Below are 15,570 nucleotides of genomic sequence, written 5' to 3'. Positions count from 1 at the left end.
ACATTTTTGAGTAATTTTTTTTTGCTGTGGTCAAATAAAATTAATCTTAAACCAAAAATGACTATCTATAGGGCAATCGTGGAGCCTATTGACATACAAGGCAGAGTGTTAGCAGTTATAGAACAGAAATATAGATCTGCGGTCATGACTAAAAAACAAAAAAACACTGTTGATGTCATTATCAATGCCAGAGACCAATATTGATAACCTTCCCAGCCTGGATGCTCAGTATTTCAAAAACTATCCCTGAACCAAATTTAAATCCCAGTATGCTTGTTTCCAAAGTATTGAACAGAAATCAACAATCCTTTTTTCTAAAGCCTACTACCGAACAAGAGATCCAACAGACGGTTCTTTCCTTACCAAACAAGAAAACCACTGATATTTACAACGTCTCTACCTACATTCTTAAGAAGGTTATCGAGGTATTGGTCATAACCATTGCCAATTTAGTAAATTGCTGCTTTACAACCGGCATATTCCCTGGCGAACTTAAAGTGGCTAAAGTGGTTGCTGTTTTTAAAAAGGTTTGCCTGTTTTCAAAGGCATGGCAAGACTCTATTAAGTAAACTGGAACATTACGGTATAATAGAACTGCCAAATCACATGATACGTAATTATCTAAGCTATAGAATGCAATTACTTCTGGTGTCCCACAAGGATCAATTCTGGGTCCAGTGCTTTTAATTATTTATACAGGGTGTATCTGAATGACTGCAACAAACTTCAAGGGGTGATTCTTTAGTGAATTTTAGGGGTACTTTGATATATGAACTATGGGCGACTTCGGCTCTCCTAAGGAGCTACACCCCTCCAAAAATAGCGAAAAATTTTGGTTTAATTTCTTTTTCTCAAAAACCATAAACGCTAGGAAAATGAAATTTGGGGAATATTTTTAACTCATAATAGGACACGTTTTGACCCTATTTGTACTTTCAATCTACCCTTCTAAACTACTAAACATAACCACCCCGTTCAATTTATGCCTAGATTTTTTTTATGAAGATGATAAATACATTGGAAAATTTTCAGTAGATAGATAATACTATTCTAAAACTTTTTTGTCTCTCTGATGTTCTTCTAAAAATTAATAATTTCTGAGAAAAAAAATAATTAAGCAAACACTAACAGTTAAGCTGTAGGGTTGTTAACCGAAAGTTGGAATGAATTTTTAATGAAAAAATCTTAATAGGCCTTGCAATCTTTGTCAGAAATATTTTTGACGTTTAAATATCAGTGGTTTTCTTACTTTATTATTGTTTTATTTAAAATTTTGAAACGTCGAGTGAACGAGCGTAAATGCGATAGAACTTTATTCAAAAATTAATTTGAAAAACAATAATAATAGTAAGAAAAATTGACATGTAAACGTCAAAAATATTTCTGACAAAGATTGCAAAGCCTACTAAAATTTTTTCATTAAAAATTCATTCCAAGTTTCGATCGACAACAACGTTGTTTAACGGGCAGTGTTTGCTTTACTATTTTTTTCTCAAGAATTAGTCGTTTTTGGAAAAATTTCAGAGAGATAAAAAAGTTAGAATACTTTCATCTATCTATGTAAAAATTTTTCTAATGTATTTATTATCTGCATAAAAAAAATTTTCGCAAAAATGCAAAGGGGGTGGTTATGCTTAGTAGTTTAGAAGGGTAGGTTGAAAGTACAAATAGGGTCAAAACGTGCCCTATTATGAGTTAAACATATTCCCAAAATTTCATTTTTCTAGCGTTTATGGTTTTTGAGAAAAAAAAATTAAACCAAAATTTTCCGCCATTTTTGAAGGGGTGTACCTCCTTAGGGGAGCCGAAGTCGCCCATGGTTCATATATCAAAGTACCCTTAAAATTCACTAAAGAATCACCCCTTGAAGTTAGTTGCAGTCATTCAGATACACCCCTGTATAAATGACCGCTGATGACATGTCTTTCATGCTAATAATATGATAATAATACATATGATATAAACTTACAATAGATATGATGACTAAGATAACAAAACAGTCGTATGAATCAAAAATAGTAAATGACGATGCCTTAAAGCAAAATGTTGAAATTGTGTTGAACTCTAGACAAACCGAAAACATTGAAATGGATACTTTGCTTGGCGTTCTTCAAGCATAAATTGGTAAAGTCACGAATACCTCTGTGAGACCATGTACAACAACAAATATAAGTGAGGGATGGTTCACTACAGCAGTCCAGGATAAAATAAAAGAAAGAGATAATAATAATAAATGCCTTTATTACAAAATAAGCTTAATTGTATAAAAAAAAACATACATAAGAAAATAGGCGAGTTCCAGCTTGTACTAGTTAGTACAGCTGCTCTAACTAACCTAAGAAACAAAAAAAAGAAAAACATAACTCGGCCAAAAATTACAAAGCAACAGCTAGATACAATAACAAGATTGCAAAACATGTCAGATCAGCGTTTGCCCCCGTGCAGACATTGTTCAAGAAAACAAGAATTTTTCTGTGTAAATTTAAACCTTCCTAGTGAGAATCCCTTACAATTATCGTCCACCTCATTATATTTCGAAGTTATTTGAAATATGTATGACCTCTGAAATAAAGACAAACGATAGAAGGGTGGTGACAGACTTCCGCGAAATCGCGTATTTATTTGGTGGACATCATTTCGGAAAGTTATCAGTTGGTAGAGATACTGTGGTTCCTTATAATTTATAATTTTATGGTATAGGCACAAACACTGCACTTTCCTATGATAATACATATTTAGCCATCCCGCATCCTTCAGTTTATAAGATATTCTGTTATATTTTCTAATTCCATATACGTGTTACATCGCTAACGTCAATGCACGGATGGTAGACTTCAGCACAATAAGTGAATTGAGACAAAACAGCGGCTTCGCATATCTTTTTCAGATGAATACCAAGGTAGTGTCGATGAGGAAACAACATCCTCAGATGATAATAAGCCCTGGAAATACAGTTGGAGACATGCTTCTTATAGCGAAAACTGTTATCCATAATCATACCCAAATTATTTACCTCACTGACCAAAGGAATGTTACAACCATCAATTTGCAAATCAATACTTTCCCGAAAACCATTACATATAGCGGAATTTCCAAAAAGTATAGCATTGGATTTACTCCGATTAAGATGTAACCGTGTTCCCGAGCCACTTTATGAATGTAATCTTGTCTTTTTGCATATTCGTAATACCCAATGCGAAGTCGCGTGGATCAAATTAAACATACATCTGCAAATCATCCGCATACATATGGTACTCACAATGATTTAACCCCCTAACGATTTGAGATGTATATAAAGAAAATAGAATAGGCCCTAAAATAGTACCTTGTGGTACGCCCTTGTTCAAACAGCGAAATTCAGACAAAGCATCACCGATTCTAACCGACTGATGCCTATTACTTAAATAATTTTCAATTAAATTTAAAGCGGATTCACTGAAGCCAATATACTTTAACAATCCCACAAGCAAGTCATGACAACAGTATCAAAAGCCCTACTAAAATCCAACAAGACTACCAACGTAGGCTATCTCAGAAACTATAAGAGATACAAAAAAAGTAGGTACCATGTCACGGTCTCTTTTTCCGAGACTAATCCAATCCCGTAAGGACCAAATCTCTATCTTCTTTTGTTTTTAAGTTATAGCCAAAAAGTTAAATTTTAGTGATTTCAAAAAATGCTCATATTTCGTTTATTTTTGAAATTAGAGAAATGGGGTTAATACATTCTTAAGACACTTTTTTGAGTAGAATATATTGCCGTTGAAAAATTTTTAATGTAGCTGATAATTTTTGAGATATAACATAAAGTTGTATTTTTTTAAATACAAACTATACTTTATTATGATGTTACTGAAAAGAGCATATTTTTAGCTTTCCAATGATGTATCGCACGCATGATGTTTCTGCGGAAAATAAGCGTTATTTTTTAATTTTTAAAATATTAAAGATTAAAATTGTAATTTTTAATTATAGTAGACGAGGAAAACGCTAAATACTACTTAGTTACTATAGCAACGTTTCCCGTTTAAGAAGTTCCGCATTATCTTTAAATAAAACGATAAAATTAAATATAGAATATATTGGAGTCCGCTTTGAAGATGATACATAAGTCTTCATATCCCCATTCAAACGGTGTTTCAATGGAAAGTTCGCTCTCAGTTTATGATCCCTAATTTTCCTCTATCTCACCCAATTTCAAAAGAAAAGATTGCTGATATCAAAAAGCTTCTACATCTTATGTTTGCGGAAAACTGGGAAAGTACTACCGAAGATTTCATTCATTGATACCGAACTGTTCTAATCTTACAACCAGTAAGTTGAGTAGAAGAAGATGACAATTATGATGACAGTTATGACTGTTTAGTTCCTGAAGTTGTCCATATTTAATTATTTATTAATTAATACATTTCTTGTATTTTTAATAAACAAACTTTACTTGCTGTTAATCATTTTTTATTGGTGAACAAAGTCAGGGATAAGATGCTGAGAAATTTAAATTAACTATTCAAAGTTTTTATTCGTTGGTACAAAACCAACATATCCTGAATAATGGTACAAAACCAACTTTATTCTGTCATATTCGTGCAAAACCATATATTATAGCCACTAGGTAGTACTGTCCGGACCCGCCTACTATAATCAAAATTTTACACATTAGCGCTTACTATTTTCGAATTGAAAATTAACGCTTATTTTCTGCAAATACACCATACATGCGATACATCATTGGAAAGCCAAAAATATGCTCTTTTCTTTAACATCATAATCAAGTATAGTTTGTATTTAAAAAAACACAACTTTGTGTTGTATCTCAAAAATCATCAAGTATATTTAAAACTTTTCAACGGCTTAAAAATATTCCACTTAAAAAAGTGTCTTAAGAACGTATCAACCCCATTCCTATAATTTGAAAAATAAACGAAATATGAGCATTTTTTGAAATCACGAAAATTTGATTTTTTGGCTATAACTTAAAAACAAAAGAAGATAGAGGTTTGATGTTTGCGGGATTGAATTAGTCTCGAAAAAAGAGACCGGGACATGGCACCTACTTTTTTCGTATCTCTTATAGTTTCTGAGATAGCCTATAATAACATCCAAATGTGCCCACCCTGTACATAATCCTTTATCTCGAGCTTGTAAAATATCATTAGTTACCTTGAGAAGAGCAGTACCGCAGCTATGGTTTCTACGAAAACCAGATTGATGCTTCGGTAAAATATTATTAAATGTGATAGAATCCATGTTGCAAGATTTTTATATAATTAAGAAATAAAAGACAATAACTTCTTTCTTGCTTTTTTTATATTAAATTTCCTCGGTACCGGTTTCGACTAAACAGTCATCCTCAGCCGAATCTACATATAGGTTAAAAATAATTACATAAAAACTTAATTCTATAATTATTAAACTTACGGTCAAATAAAATCTATTTATGAAAAATTGAGCACATCATATTGAAATAAATCTTGCATAAAACATTTTTTAGTGAAAATACTGGAAGTCAAGTTCAAAGAAGAGGGATTCAAAATCCAAAATAGGGTTATGTTACGTTTTTTTTTTTTTTTGAGAGAAGTAAAACTAGAATAGAAAAAATAAATGTAAAACTTGACAAAACAGCAAGAAATGACCACTTACATGATAAAATAAAAGGATAAAAACACTTTAATAAACGGATGTTAACAGATTAAAATGAAAAATTTAAAAAACACGGACACGACATGATATCAAAACGAAAAGACATATGGAGTTGGTGAAGAAATTACGGAAGACGGAGGACGGAGTATGCGCGAAATACTAAAATTGACATGCAAATTATAAAGCGGGAATATATAAAAATGTGTGTAGAGTTGAATGTATAAAAATGTAGAAAATCGAAATAAATTATGAATTTTGGAGAACGTTAAAAAGGGGTGTAAACTTTAAATCTAGTTGATCATTTAACAACGTATATTTATCATTTTTCGAAAATTTAGTTATTTCATATGCCTCCAGAAGGTCCATTTTGAAACCTTTATCAACCCTATGTAATAATTTAATATTTTTATAATCAATTTTATGCCCTGTACTGATTGAATGTTTATAAACATTGGATGTGGTTTTATATCCATGCTCACTTATTCTGTTACCCAACTTTCGTCCCGTTTGACCTATATATATAGCGTTACAATTAGAGCAACTGATCAAATAAATTCCACTCTCATTCTCAATGTTGTAATTATTAAAATGGTAATTAGATATTAATTTATTAATTGAACTATTATTAGAAAAAGAAAGGGCAATATTATAAGGAGCAAAGATTTTTTTTAGCAGAAAAAGTTATAGGAGTGTAAGGTATGGATTTAAATATTTTGGAGTTGGGTGTTTTCGAATAAAGTAGATCTAATGTTATATTAATTTTTCTTATTAAATTTCTAATGATATGAATTGGGAATTTATTGTATTTAGCTAACTCAAAAATGTGGTTAAATTCTTTTGTTTGGTTATAATCAGATAAAGGGTATTTAAAAGCTCTATTAACATAAAATCTAAAACTTGCCAATTTTTGTGATAGAGGATGATTGGAGTCAAACGGAATAATGCTATCAATAGAAGTTGTTTTTCTAATTTATTATCTGAATTGTTAACTGTAAGGTCTAAGAAATTCAAAGAATTATCCTTTTCAATTTCTAGGGTAAATTTAAGATTTTTATGCAATTTATTAAGGTATTGATGAAATTTATTTAAATCCTCCATATCGCCCTCCCATATACAAAAAATATCGTCAACGTACCTGAGCCACTTAACGATTTACTTATCAAAAGGATTAACTTCATTGATAATGTATTTAGTTTCAAAATGATTAAGAAAAATATCTGAGAGTACACCACAAAGAGGCATTCCCATGGGAAGACCTTCTGTGATTTTGTAAGTATTATAATTAAAGGTACAATAATTTTGTGTAACAATATGCTTCAAAATTTTATTAAAATCTTCTATGTGATTTAAATTATCGAAATGTAGGTTAAAGCTCTGAAACAAGATCAAGAGTGAAGTCTATAGGCACGTTGGAATATAAATTGACAATGTCAAAGGATATTAGAATTTTATTGTGGAGGTTTATATTTTGAATTTCGTTAAAGAATTGTAATGAGTTGGAAATTGAAAAAACTGAATCAAAGTTTAAACTTTTAAGAATATTAAGCATAAAATTGGCAATCTTAGAAGTAGGGGAGTTATTGAACGATGTGATGGGCCTGATGGGCATATTATTTTTATGTAGCTTAGGTAGGGCATAAAGTTTGGGAATGCTAGGGTTCATGTGAATGAATAAAGTGCTAAAGAATTGAGAAGAAACAATTTTGCTGGAATAACTGAGATGTGGTGTATAATCGACCAGTGTCCCTTTACATTTATTAATAATTTCTCGTGTTTTTCTGATGACATTTTCCAAGGGATTTTTATCCATTTTAATATAATGATTCTCCTTCATAAAATGATTGGTTTTTTCTATGTAAAGTTCCTTATCTAATATGACAGTACTTGCGCCTTTATCGGCTTTCACAAATATAGCATTATTAATATTTAATTTATTTTTGATAGATTTAATATTTTTCCAAAGATGTTCATGTGGAAGAACATTGTTGTTATATTTTTCAGCTTTACTAATAATAGGAATCAAATCGTTTTTTATATTTTTATATTCCGGGTTACCTTTAATAATTTTATCGAAATCAATTGTTATTATAGGCAAATTGCTTTTAGGAATTAAAGAAAATTTATACCCCTTATTCAATAAATTCTCCTCATCCTTCGTAAACTGGATGTTTGTTAGGTTTCTAAACTGTACCCTATCGTTCTCTCCATTAAGTGCTCTAGATTGGTTCTTTTTATTCCTCTTCAGGACCTGCAACTTCATACTCTTCTTTCTTCCGTCTTCTCTCTTCAAACATGTTGCCTGCATCCTTATATTACAGATAATTTCCTCCATTTCAAGGTAATGTAAGCGTTGACTTAAATGACGGTTGTAATAGGCTAACTTCTCCTGACACTTGTTAATCGTTTTGAAATGTTTGCGCTTTTCTTCTCTTAAGATTTTCTTAGTAATGAATTGTAACATTGTGTTTTTAATGAATTTAATGCTTATTAAATATTAAGCTTTATGAATTAATGCCAATTTTATGCTTAATATTCTTAAAAGTTTAAACTTTGATTCAGTTTTTTCAATTTCCAACTCATTACAATTCATTAACGAAATTCAAAATATAAACCTCCACAATAAAATTCTAATATCCTTTGACATTGTCAATTTATATTCCAACGTGCCTATAGACTTCACTCTTGATCTTGTTTCAGAGCTTTTTAACCTACATTTCGATAATTTAAATCACATAGAAGATTTTAATAAAATTCTGAAGCATATTGTTACACAAAATTATTGTACCTTTAATTATAATACTTACAAAATCACAGAAGGTCTTCCCATGGGAATGCCTCTTTCTGGTGTACTCTCAGATATTTTTCTTAATCATTTTGAAACTAAATACATTATCAATGAAGTTAATCCTTTTGATAAGTATATCGTTAAGTGGCTCAGGTACGTTGACGATATTTTTTGTATATGGGAGGGCGATATGGAGGATTTAAATAAATTTCTTAGACCTTACAGTTAACAATTCAGATAATAAATTAGAAAAACAACTTCTATTGATACCATTATTCCGTTTGACTCCAATCATCCTCTATCACAAAAATTGGCAAGTTTTAGATTTTATGTTAATAGAGCTTTTAAATACCCTTTATCTGATTATAACCGAACAAAAGAATTTAACCACATTTTTGAGTTAGCTAAATACAATAAATTCCCAATTCATATCATTAGAAATTTAATAAGAAAAATTAATATAACATTAGATCCACTTTATTCGAAAACACCCAACTCCAAAATATTTAAATCCATACCTTACACTCCTATAACTTTTTCTGCTAAAAAAAAATCTTTGCTTCTTATAATATTGCCCTTTCTTTTTCCAATAATAGTTCAATTAATAAATTAATATCTAATTACCATTTTAATAATTACAACATTGAGAATGAGAGTGGAATTTATTTGATCAGTTGCTCTAATTGTAACGCTATATATATAGGTCAAACGGGACGAAAGTTGGGTAACAGAATAAGTGAGCATGGATATAAAACCACATCCAATGTTTATAAACATTCAATCAGTACAGGGTATAAAATTGATTATAAAAATATTAAATTATTACATAGGGTTGATAAAGGTTTCAAAGTGGACCTTCTGGAGGCATATGAAATAACTAAATTTTCGAAAAATGATAAATATACGTTGTTAAATGATCAACTAGATTTAAAGTTTACACCCCTTTTTAACGTTCTCCAAAATTCATAATTTATTTCGATTTTCTACATTTTTATACATTCAACTCTACACACATATTTAAATATTCCCGCATTATGATTTGCATGTCAATTTTAGTATTTCGCGCATACTCCGTTCTCCGTCTTCCGTAATTTCTTCACCAACTCCATATATCATCGTCTTTTCGTTTTGATATCATGTCGTGTGCGTGTTTTTTAAATTTTTCATTTTAATCTGTTAACATCCGTTTATTAAAGTGTTTTTATCCTTTTATTTTATCATGTAAGTGGTCATTTCTTGCTGTTTTGTCAAGTTTTGCATTTATTTTTTCTATTCTAGTTTTACTTCTCTCAAAAAACGTAACATAACCCTATTTTGGATTTTGAATCCCTCTTCTTTGAACTTGACTTCCAGTATTTTCACTAAAAAATGTTTTATGCAACATTTATTTCAATATGATGTGCTCAATTTTTCATAAATAGATTTTATTTGACCGTAAGTTTAATAATTATAGAATTAAGTTTTTATGTAATTATTTTTAACCTATATGTAGATTCGGCTGAGGATGACTGTTTAGTCGAAACCGGTACCGAGGAAATTTAATATAAAAAAAGCAAGAAAGAAGTTATTGTCTTTTATTTCTTAAAAATATTATTAAGTTGAATAATTTGATGCAACTGATTAAACATAATTCTTTCCAGAACTTTAGATAAAATTGGCAAAATGCTAATCGGCCGCAGATCTTTAGGCTTAGATGGGTCACTTTTTTTTGGGATAGGAACCACAATTGACAACTTTCAACAGTCAGGTATTTCCAAAGTTTCAATGCAAACATTGAGTAAATGTGTCAAGTAGGGTAATATAAATGGAAGACACATATTCAACATACTCATACTGATATTATCAGCGCCGTCAGCTCTAGAAGAAATTGAGAAAATAGCTTTTATTACATCAGATTCGGATACAAAGACAAACTTAAAATTAGTTTGAATCAAATTTAAAGGCGGTAAGTCATTAAAACTGAAACGTGTTGCAAGGTTCAAAGAAGGGACTGAATCAATGAAGAAATCGTTAACCTTATCTGGTCGATTCAAGTGAGCAGGGATTTGCTGCGAACATTTCGTACCACAAATACCCAAATTATTCAATTGTTTCCACAGTTCAGCACAAGTTATTAAAGTTTTGAACTTTACAATTAATGTTATCCATGAAAAATATTTTGTGAAAGGCACCGACTGCAAATCGCTATTGAAAGCACACTCATCGACACCACGCAGCATACGCAGGGTTAATAACCGAGGAGGAATCTTAGGTACTTTCAAATCTATTTCGCAAAAAATCAAGTCATGATCAGACAAATCACAAGGCAATACACTACTAACACTCACCAAACGACAGCAAGATGTGACGATGACATCCAACAATGTCATAACAGCATTGGTCACACGAGTCGGATCACCTATTAGCTACACAGCCGAGCATACATCCAAGAATTCATGAAACAGGTTAATAAATGGACCATCCACGTTCAGAAGATCGATGTTCAGGTCACCCAAATAAAACATGTTTTCTGTTTCAGCAACACAAGTAGTGTATACTTCCTCAACACTACTCAAAAAGTCTCTACAATTAATGTGAAGCAGAGGAAAGAAAAATTGAAGCCAGACCTGCTCAATATCAAAGCGTATGTTAGGAGGATGCGTTTTCCTGGAAGTGAATTATACTGGTGTCATTTTGTCAAATTACGGAAAGAAATCAAAAACCTTATTAGAAGGAACATATGGATAAAAATTTCAGAATACTAATGGATGCCCGAGAAAGCGGTGGTGTATTATTAAGAATGCCCTGTCGATTGATATAGAACATAAACGGATTCCTAAGATTATAAGCAGTAAGGGAGACGCAGTGGATGCTAGGGAAATTCCAATGTTCTGAATGATTACTTCACCTTCAGTGTAGACAGGTTGCTTACAGGAAAGCCAGCCGCCAATGTCAGCTTGGATTATGGGATAGATTCCTCAATGTACATTAAGCCTACAACTGCAGATGAAATTGAGCGTATAATTGATAATATAAAAAACAATGCAGCACCAGGCGATGACGGTATAAAACCAAAAGCGGTGAAAGTACTGAAAGGAGTTTTGTCACCTGTTCTATCAAGTATTATCAATAGAGAAATAAAACTTGGTAAATTTCTCGATATGCTAAAGATAGGAAGAATAACTCCAGTGCATAAAAATGCCCAAAAACTTTTCCGGAGAACTATAGACCAATATCTGTGCTGTCGGTCTTTGCCAAAATATTTGAACCAATTTTAAAAAGTAGACTACTGTCCCATTTAAATACGATTGGTTTCCAAACTTGTGAGCAGCATGGTTTCATAGGCGATAAGAGCACACAGACTGCAATTATATCATTGTTGGAATTTGTTTATAAAAAAATCAATGAGGGCAAAACCGTTTTGGCTGTCTTCGTGGACTTGTGTAAGGCGTTTGATGTGGTTGACCATCTTATACTGCTTAGTAAGCTCGAAGCTTTGGGAGTTCAGGGAGCATCACTGAAAGTTCTAAAAATTATTTAAGAAATAGAAACCAGTACACTGTTTACAATAATTCTACTAGCAGCAGGACTCATATAAAGTATGGAGTACCGCAGGGATTTGTCCTCGGTCCTTTGCTTTTTGTAATATATATGTTATGGCTTACGGTCGAATGTCAGCTAAACCTAAGTTTAACCGGTTAAAGTTGGGAATTACCCGGGTCTTACGGTTAAAGTCCGAAGAGTTTTCAGCGCTTCGAACTTTAACCGGCTAAACCGAAGTAGCGAAGTTACTTTAAGTAAGCTTGTAGAACAATAAATTTTTAGGTAATAAATAAATGAAATCCATAATTAAGAACATTATAATAATAATAATAATAATGCCTTTATTAATAAGTCGCAAAAAAAAGGAAAGAAAATAATAATACACTCTTAGAAAATAGACTTATTTTCTGGACGAAGTTCAGTTTGGTTATTAACCAACTGCTCTTCCACTTAATCCAGAATATATAGAAAATATATATATAAAGCAAAAATGAGAATGTTTTTAACAATACTAATAAACAAAATGAAAAAAAAAAACAAAATAACATAATACAACGACATGCCAGTATAAAGCGATACATTAGTAACACAGAATATAATAAAAAAAAATCATGATGACTCAAGCAGGAGGGAGGATTTTAATTTACTCTTGAACGAAATACAGTTCAATCCTATAAGGTTCATCGGTAGATCATTGTACGTTTTAGCTATCTGGTAGGAAAAGGATCGGTGCGAGGCGATCTTTCCTCCTTATATTAATGTTATGGACATCGCTTCTGAAAGATAGGCGTTGCAGCAAGTAAGGAGGCCGCTGACTTTTAATAATTTTATAATAAACGCAAGTTGCATGCAGTTTACGTCTGTTCTTCATGTTCAACCACCCAGTCTCTGCCAACTTATGACTAATATGGTCATATTTACGAATTCCGTAAATAAACCTCAGACAACCGTTCTGGAGGTTCTGGATACGACGCCCACTCGCCTCCGTTAAATTTGGACCATAAACAACGTCGCAGTGATTTAATTTGCTTAGAACCAAGCTATCACACAGCATAATTTTTAATTTTTTACTTAAGACATCCCTATGGGCATACAAGAGACGCAGGGCGCCATACCCACTCCTCAAGCACCTGGCCACATGCTCCTCAAACCTCAACTGATGATCCGATGTGACTCCTAAAATTTTTGTATCATCAGAAACAGTAAGAGGTTCGCCATCCACCACCAATTGGCCGGATATCAAAGGCTTAATCGCTCTCCTTGTGACACTGCCGCAAAACAGAAGATTTAAATGGATTTAGCACAAGTTCATGGCGTTTCGCAACATCAGAAAATAATGCTATATCTGAGTTAAATTTTATGCAGGCATCAACCCAATTATTTGGATTAAATTTCAGCAGAAGCTGTGTATCGTCTGCATACAAGTGAATCTGCGAATGCTCAAGAACCTGGTCAAAATCAGATGTATAAATAGAGAACAATAGTGGCCCCAAAATGGACCCCTGAGGGACTCCACGAGTAACAGACAGAGCGCTCGACACTTGACTATTAGTCTTCACAACCTGAGACCTGTCCGACAAAAATGACTTTATCAAAATTGCAGCTTGATTTCCAAGACCAAAATAATTAAGTTTAGATGCAAGTATATTATGATTTATTGTATCAAATGCTTTGGTGAAGTCCAACGATAACAAAAGTGCGGCTTGCCCGGCCTCTCTAGAAGCAAATACATCATCAGTAAGGTTCAATAAAGCTGTTGCGCAGCTGAAACCTGAACGAAACCCAGATTGTTGATCTGGCAGTATACTATACCTTTCGCAGTGTGCTCTAAGTTGCTTTTCCAAGAGTCTCTCTAAAATTTTTGACATTACTGGGAGGATAGTGATCGGTTTAAAATCCCTTAGGGCAGAAGGGGAAGATACTTTAGGTAACGCAATTACTTCAGCCATCTTCCAGGCATCCGGAAAAACTGATTGATGAATAGCAGCGTTTATTACGTGAGTAATATAAGGAATGAGAAAAGGGGTACACAAGTCAATCATCCAGATTGAGATACCATCAGAACCCACCGCTGCAGTTTTAATGTTATTAATTATTATAGATACTTCATGTTCATCAACAGGCATAAAAGCTTGCATTATCTGCACTCTAGGGTTTACATTATTTTGATAAAATATGGGTAATTCGGGATCAGTCTGGATATAAAGTGAAGAATCACCGTGAACAAAATAATTCTTTAAATCGTTTGGAAGAAAAATGTTAGGCACTTTGTTATCGATTTTTTTATTTATATTTAGAAGTTTAATCTTTCTCCAAAGAGCCTTTGGATCTTTACTACGGAAGGCGTAATCATAGTATGTCTTCTTTTCAATTTATTATTTATTTAAAAATAACCATTAACTAGTATATTTCATATTAAACTAACGTAAAGGAATAGACATTTAGAAATAGATGCACACTTTCATTTTAAAGAAAAAAAATTAGTGTCTTTTTATTTGTTATTGCAAGATAAACTGGAATGGCACTTAGAGTTGCATAAAACATTTGCATCTTTGCAAAGGCATTTTTTTGTTCCGCATTTTGTTTTACAATGGCATTTCTTAAATCCTTGACCACCAGAGATTGACTGTAAATTTGCAAGTTGTCGTAAGGACAATGTGTTCTCTGTCGCCGGCGCCGTCCACTTATTCCCGTAAGTGATAGCTCGAGATAGGGCCGAGACAGGCGACAGCGAATGTGTTAACCAACTGCCATTGGTTACACCCAGGTTTAGCCGGTTAAAGTTGGAAGCGTTGAAAAGTATTTGGACTTTAGCCGTAAGACCCGGGTAATTCTCAACATTAACCGGTTAAACTTAGGTTTACCCGGAATTCGAGCTCTAGCCGTAACATATATAAATGATATAACCAATTGTTGTATGCATGGTGATCTTGCCTTGTATGCGGATGATGCTGTTTTGTTCTACAGCGAATCTATGGACTCTGTCTTTTCTGATGCTCAGTGTGATCTGGACAATGTTTGAAATGCTCTTTGGTAGATGAAAATAATATTCTATTAAACAGCGATAAATGTACATATATGATCTTTAACAAAGAGGCCACTACGAAAAGTCATGAACTTATAATCTCTGGTACTAGGTTGAGTGAAGTTACAAATAGTATCTATTTGGGCATTGTCTGAGATAACAGATTAACGTTTGAATACCATATAAAATTAATACAGAAGAAGTTAAATGGTATAAGCTATCATCTAAAACATAATGGTCAATATTTCAACAATGAAACGAGATTTTCTATTTATTATGCCTATTAATGCTCACTCTTACTTAAATTATCTTTGCCCTTTTTGGGGTCACGCTCGTAAAAAAGATCTTGACAAGCTACAAGTAACACAAAATAAGTTTTTAAACTCTTTTGTAAACCACATAGCACAAATACTACATTATTGTATAATGAGTTAAAAGTGCTTAATGTACATAAGATGATTAAGCTTGATAGTGTGAAGCTAATATATAAAATCAAAAATAATCTAATGGAAACTGGCATTCACTTCAACTGCGATATACACCCATATAATACAAGAACTAACCAAAATATTCACATCTTGAATGGTTTGGGGCTAAT

The 15,570-nt window shown here is 32.3% G+C and overlaps 1 protein-coding gene across 1 annotated transcript in view; it reads left to right on the top strand.

Moving 5' to 3' along the window:
* LOC111415998 (voltage-dependent calcium channel subunit alpha-2/delta-3-like) overlaps positions 1 to 15,570 on the top strand; it is a 41,304-nt gene that overhangs the window by 14,808 nt on the left and 10,926 nt on the right. The gene's annotated exons all lie outside the window — the stretch shown is intronic.

Source organism: Onthophagus taurus, chromosome 6 (genome assembly GCF_036711975.1).
Source record: "Onthophagus taurus isolate NC chromosome 6, IU_Otau_3.0, whole genome shotgun sequence".
Lineage (NCBI taxonomy): Eukaryota > Metazoa > Arthropoda > Insecta > Coleoptera > Scarabaeidae > Onthophagus > Onthophagus taurus.
The sequence above is the reverse complement of the archived record's forward strand: the minus strand, read 5'-3'. Positions and strand labels throughout refer to the sequence as shown.